The sequence below is a fragment of the Pezoporus occidentalis genome, unplaced genomic scaffold (genome assembly GCF_034315485.1).
Source record: "Pezoporus occidentalis ecotype Australia unplaced genomic scaffold, CSIRO_AGI_Poc_V1 ctg57, whole genome shotgun sequence".
NCBI classification, from domain to species: Eukaryota; Metazoa; Chordata; class Aves; order Psittaciformes; family Psittacidae; genus Pezoporus; species Pezoporus occidentalis.
Genome location: NW_026915910.1, coordinates 5,807,247 through 5,813,930, shown reverse-complemented (window position 1 = coordinate 5,813,930; position 6,684 = coordinate 5,807,247). Strand labels below are relative to the sequence as shown.

The 6,684-nt window shown below is 41.9% G+C and overlaps 1 long non-coding RNA gene across 1 annotated transcript; it reads left to right on the top strand.

Annotated features, from left to right (window-relative positions):
* The first annotated feature begins 1,333 nt into the window (after positions 1 to 1,333).
* LOC134174029 (uncharacterized) lies at positions 1,334 to 5,363 on the top strand. Its single transcript, XR_009968476.1, has 3 exons — positions 1,334 to 1,891; positions 3,560 to 3,748; positions 4,099 to 5,363. It is a non-coding gene; the product is annotated as an uncharacterized LOC134174029 (long non-coding RNA).
* Positions 5,364 to 6,684: the final 1,321 nt, after the last annotated feature.

Below are 6,684 nucleotides of genomic sequence, written 5' to 3'. Positions count from 1 at the left end.
CCACCAGTCCCCATGATACTGACTTCCCCCGAACAGTCCCTTATTTTCTGCCAACTTAAGCTATGGCAAGAAATATGAATATGGAAATAAACACCAGCCCTCAACTTGATCAAAATGAATTCATGAGCATAAGGCATGTATAATAATGCATACCTAATATAAAAATCCTTCTCCTGTTTGACACTTTAAAACCTGAGTGGTAAATATGCATGTTAATTCTCACAGCAGTAAGAAATAAGGTCTCTGGGACCCATATTCTTGGGTAAGAGGTACCTGTACTAAACTTAAACTTCTGGTTTGCGGTACAGTGAGATATAAATGGAAGCATTCCTCATTTCTTCAAACTTTCCTATGTAGCAAATTTGCTACATATGATTTGAAAGGGAAAAAAAAAACAACCAAAAAAACAAACCCAAAAGAGCACAGAAGTAATATAACTACTTGGTCTTCTTATTTAAATACAAGTGTAGGTGCACATTGCGCTTCATGAACCAATAATGGGGCAGAAGAGTCATCTGTTTTGATACAAAAACAACCCAAACTTCTGTGATGAGACATACGGGTGGGAGAAGACAGCAGTTAAGGATTTTAGCGTTGGCACGCTAAGTGAGAAAAGCAGTTGCTTGGGCAGTATATGACATGATACAACACACTGTTGAGACCCCTTCTGAAATTCTCAGTGCAATTGTGGCCACCTGTGTCCAAGAAGGGTGGATTGGGGCCGGAATATGTGCAGGGAAGAGCCTTTCAGTGATGAGAGGTGAGGACAGTCTGTTTTTCTACTGTGGACTGAAAGAATTCGGCTTGTTTAATTTAGCAAAATGAGACTGAAGAAGGAATATGTTTTCTGCCTATAAATACATCCTGGAAAGTAAATGCAAGCAAAGGAAAAGGTGTTGTGACACTGAAGGGCAACGGCAGAAGAGTAAATGAGTAGGAACTGTCCATGAATATATTTAGCTGAGAAATCGGAAGATCCTTCCAGTAGGAGTAACAGAGACTAAAAAAAGAAAAGTAACTAGTTTTAACACATAGCTTAAGAATTTTATAAAGGAAATTGCATACCAGTGTGAAACAACAAACAGTTGGGATGAAAGCCCTTGAAAGGTTTTCCAGCCCTGATCATCTCTCCTTGGAAAGATCTTGTCCATTTTGATGCGTGGTACACTATGTTCCTTCCTGCATCAGGCGATGAGTCACAGATACATGACTCCGTGGGTGGCCAGAAGTGATATCTCCACCGCTTACATATTAATTCCTGATTATCCCAGGTTCTCCAGCTCCTGCTCTCTCACTTATCACACAGCAGAGATGTGTGATAAGCCACATTCAAGCATCCCATGTACCCCTCAATTCTTTGGTACCCACAGCCACCGTGGCATGGGTCACTTCAGTCAAGGACATGGGAGAGATGCTTTGCCTCTTCAACTGACAAAAGCTGCAGTTCTGCTTTGTTGTAGCACTGGCTAGAAGAGTCATCAGCCAGAGCCTGTTTCTTTTCTTAGAAAAATTATGTATTTTTAAGGGCTTTTTTGGAAGCTGTGAGAGCCAATCACATCCGTGTTTGGATCTCTCTTAACTCATACGCTTGAGAGGAGAAAGCTTTTCTCTGAGCTAAGCAGTGACCTGCACTTCCGCCACGCTAGAGGCACTAGTGCCTAGAGGTCCAGGTAACCAACCTCTGGTGACCTCTAGATCTGCAAGTATTTATAAAACATGTTTAGCAAGGGTTTTTCCCTTGCAGCACTCAGAGCTGATCTGTCTGTGCCTTGCATTTCATGCTTTTTCTGTTCTTCAGAAGCACCAGCGAAACACCAGGAAGGGGAGGCATGTTTGGTATTCCAGCAGTACCCATCAAACCATGGCGTGGGATCACAACCTTCTTGTGCTTGTTGGTTAAAGGCTTTTTTGTCCTGATCAATATACTAATTGAGCTGTGTGGTCTTCCATCTTCCAGGCATTTATTCGGATCAGGAGAACAAACACTATATATAGAGAGGTATGTAAGCCAGAATCGGAGTTGTGTAAGTCTGGAACTACCTCATTTGAATAACTGGGGGATGGATCCAGCTGAGTGTTTGGTGCATGTGGAATACCATGCTACCAGTACAGATAATTACACTTAATGGGGATTTACTTTAAGCAAAGTAGGTCAGAAAAATGACATCTTATTGTGTCATTAGTTTTCATCAATTACTTCCATGTTGTTTGCTCAGTTCCCAAGTCAAACGAGTGTGGGCTGACAGCCTTGCAAGCTCAACTTGGTATTGTCTCTAAAAATCAAACTGTATTATTTCTGCCTCATGCATCATCACTAACAATAAAGCATCCACTGCTGGAATATAGCAGGTGGCTTTGCTATTCATGCATGAGGCAGAAAAGACTCCAGCTTCCTTTGCCACGACTTTGAAGTATGCAGTCTTTAAAGTTGGACATGTTGGTAAACTTTCTAGTAATTGTGCGAGCTTAACTTAGAAGACACATGTGGGTCAGTCCTGTTGATGAACTTTTGTACTTTCTATTACTTTCTGAATGCTACATGTATGTATTGGGAGGATTAACACAATGCTGCTTCTGCTGTTGTCTCCCTGTGACAGCACTTTGTGACATTATGCTTTCTCTAGGAAAGGTGCAGAAGATGCCAGATGTTATATGGTGTCTATATGGAAAAGCCAGCTCACGGTCATCCTAAGAACTGCCTCTGAGATAGAGTGTGAGGAATGTTTGGTGAGGCTTTCCAGTTCTAGCACTTCTTTTTTATTTGAGGACTTAGCTTTGGGGGTGTCAGTTTAGCAATGCAATCAACTGATAAGTGTTACCAGTGGTTGTCAATAATCATGTGTTAGTCTCTACAGACACCTTGAAATAGCTGAACGTGGTGTATTCTCACAGGTGGACCAGGTGCTCAACTTCTAATTCCACTTCCTTACAACTCTATTACTTCAGGTGCAACTGAGTAGTTTTGAATGACTTACACTTTCCAGGAAATACATTAACATTAAAGAATATGTTTAGACTTCAGTAGTCCAACCGGGGGCAGGTTCTTTTCAAAGCAAATATCCCTGTGAGCCACCCTGGCTTCACTCGCTGAGATTTTAGCAGGATGGGGCTATCAAGAGGAAGGCATCTAAAACAAGAGGCTATTCTTTAAAAAACAAATACCTTTTCTGGATATATTTTTGGCAAAATGGAGTTACTGATATAACCTACAGGGGTTGGGAAGCTTAATTAAAGTCCATAGAATGTGTACAGGTCCTCAGGTGTTGCATGATAAAGGCTGGATAAAAATCCTCTACCAAATATGTAATTACAAGAATCCCAAACTTTTCTCTGTTGGACACTAGTACTACATTTAAATCACTTTACACTTCCTGACATTTGAAAGTTAGTATGGTCTTGAATGTGTGCATTAGCAAACCTCATAGTTCCTATTATCTAGATCATACCTGCAGTGACATGGTTTATTCAGCTCTCTTCAGGCTTCCTTTAATCTCCTGAGAGCTGGATCTGTTTTCATTTATTGCTGTGCATCAAAAGGAACCTGTCTTTCTGCTTTGAGAAGCATGCCTTTGTGGGACACCTTTGGATGCAATCAGCCGAACCATTGACTTCTTTGCAAAGCCTGGCAGTACTTGCAGCTTTCCTATTAAACCAAGCACAGTTTGGTTTAATCCCCTCAGCCGTGCTCTCTGAGGTACTCGTTACCCAGCAGGAAGAAGCAACACGACTTCATCAGCCAAAAAAGGTGGTGAGCAGTGCAGGGAACTGTATGTTTCTCCCCTTGGAAAAGAATTAACAGCTAAGACCTCCGGTTTGATGGACTTGCTTGGTGCTTTTCCAAGCTGGGATTTAGGAAAAGCAACTGCGTAGCATTTCCTATTTCTCCCCATGGGGCTCCAATGATTTAATTGGCTATGAAGGGCAGGGACATGTCTCACAGAGTAGCTGGCTGCTATCACCAGCGTGCCACACTGCTCTTGTGAGTTCAGTGAAAAATGAAGTTATCAGGCAATGCTTCCCCTTCTGAACTGGGTGCATGTGAAGCTTGGCCACTGTGGCAACAGGAACTGCATGTAGCGTATAGCTTTTCTGTTCTAGGTTACTGGCAAAGCCAATGTATAGCCATGGACCAAGGGAGGAAGCGGAGCTATATTTACACCTTAACTAAGGTAGAGTATATTCACTTTAATGTGACTCCCCCTTTCCAGACACACTCCTTGATGCTCATTTTAATACCTGAAAATGCTGTAAACCTCCTCCAAACCCAAGCATGTAACAGAATAAAGTATTTTCTTGTAATTAATGCTGTCACTGCAGAGCTGTTAATTCAATTCATGACCTTTTCTATCAAACCAAGTAAAGGCAGAATGTTGCACTAATCCCAACCTGCCTGTGTTACCCCTTGGAAAACAACAAGAAAAAGGCTGCTGGTTGTAACTGCCCTGGTGACTGTAACTTCTTCAATCTCCCCTTAGCTGGAATGTCAGCCAAAGCATTGCCTGTTTCTAATGTGGGCTATTACACCTTATTTTCTCTACTTCCCCTCGTTGTGGTCTTTTCTCTAGTCAAGGTACTGCAGAGTGATCACCTTCCCCTGATTTCCCACTGAACTTGTGAGATCCTTCATGGACCATTTTCCTAAAGCTCTGTCCACACCAGATCTCCTTGGTTTTGTTTCCTTTTTCATCCTGAGGACAGAATTTCCATTCCTATTTATGTCAATTCCACCTTTGCAGCCCTTCTCTTCTCACCATGAGCCATGTGGGTTTTCTCACTTACGTGTCCTTTTGCACTTGCTAAATCTTTTGCCCCCTGCCTTGGCTCTACTACAGTCATGATTTCTGCCACTTTGGTCCTGAATAAAATGCCTTGATCTGGTAGAACCCCTGTTCTAAGTCACCGAGAGCTGGATTCAGCTCCAAACTGACACATCTGAATGTCTGCATCTGCACATAAGTTAGATGATCAAGTACCCATCATAGTTGAGAAGGAGCTCACCAATGGGTCTGTTCATTTCCCCACATGCAGACATCTAGTCCCACTTGAATGGCCCTGGGGAATCTCACCTGGCCTCCTGACAATGCTCCAAAAGGTCTTGGGTCTGTCCTACCTTCTGCATCATATGTGTCAGTCTTGGAGAGGATGCCTCAGCCACCTTGGGCCATCTCAGATGACAGAAGACATTGTGAAACTGCATCTATCTGGAGTATTCTGCTGTTAGTTTTGGTTGGAGCAGGGTTAGGCCCCTAGTTCACATCCACATGTACCTACTACTGATGCAGTTTCTAGGCATGGATAAGATCTGTTCTCCCCAACAGCAGCAGTAGGAACAAACTGGCTTCTCCAGGGATCTTCCCACCCTATGCCCCTGTCCCTTCTAACTCCTCTTGGCAGGAGCAGGCTCTGGTTTCAGGCAGCAAAACAGACTTTTTACCTGTTTTGAAGAGAGCCATTCAGCATCATTTGCCACATGGCATTAAGTGATGTAAGGAGACTGGGAATAAATAATTTATTCTATAACTGAGCAAAGACTTCTTTTGTGCGATATCAGAAACACTTTATTTTCTCTCTCCCTTTTACTGTCTCGCTGTATTGAAAGCATCACCATTTCTGTTTCTCTATTTTTTAAATGCTTTTAATTAATTTGGCTTTGCACAGGTAATTTAATATCCCAGGGGACAGCAAGATTTGCCCAGTGTGAAACGGACACTTAAGGTTTCGTCTGTATGGTGAAAATGTTCATGTGGCTATTTCAGACAGTGCCTAAAAATTAAGTGTTGCTATTCTGAAGCCTTGGTTCAGGCGCACACTGTGCTTTCAGATATGTGCACATCACCAGCAGATCCAGCTTTGGCAAGTGCTCTTCTCATTTCTTCCATCTGCCAGTGCACACAATATTTCCAAATCTGTTAATTAAGGAACTGGCATTTTTCCCTAAGATACCAGAGTAACCAGTTTCTTTGCAGCAAAAACTAATGCTTGCTTTGTCCATAATTACCTAAATTGTTGAGGAAAATTATTCTCCTTTCATGTTGATTCACTTTTGTAATTTCATTGCCAAGGCTAAGTGTGGTACCCATTTAAATTATCTCCTACTCTCATTTTACTCAAGACATGCTATTTGCTAACAAAGATTCAATATGGAAAAATGGGAAGGTGACAACTACCTCCTTCATCAATGCAAATGACAATAATCTCCTCTCCTCCACCATGTAAAAATAAACATTGAATCATCCCAGGCAGAAATACCCTTCTGCATTTAGAAATATGGATAGGGAAAGGCAACACCTGCTCTCATTTATATAGCCTTAAAACTCAAGTTTATCCAGTCATTCCATGGCAAATACTTCAGGAGATCAACACCAGTGTGGACGCAGACTGCAAATGTCCCCAGAGTTTTTCCCAAGAATATGCAAGTTCTTCAATTTTTGGTTTTACTTGCACTTGGAAATAGAAGATTAATTTTGGTTCTTGTTAGATCATTGACATTATTTATACTAAAAAATCATCCCAGCAACTCTGCTATAAATTCCTGCTTTTGATAGCTCTCTGATGTTATTACAGCTCCTAAAGCAACATTAAACCTCCCACAATTGAACACCTCCTGTAATACGTGCTGTAGGGTGTGCCCAGACCTGTGGTGAGCATGGGCTCAGGGTGATGGTCCTTTCTGTCAGACACTCA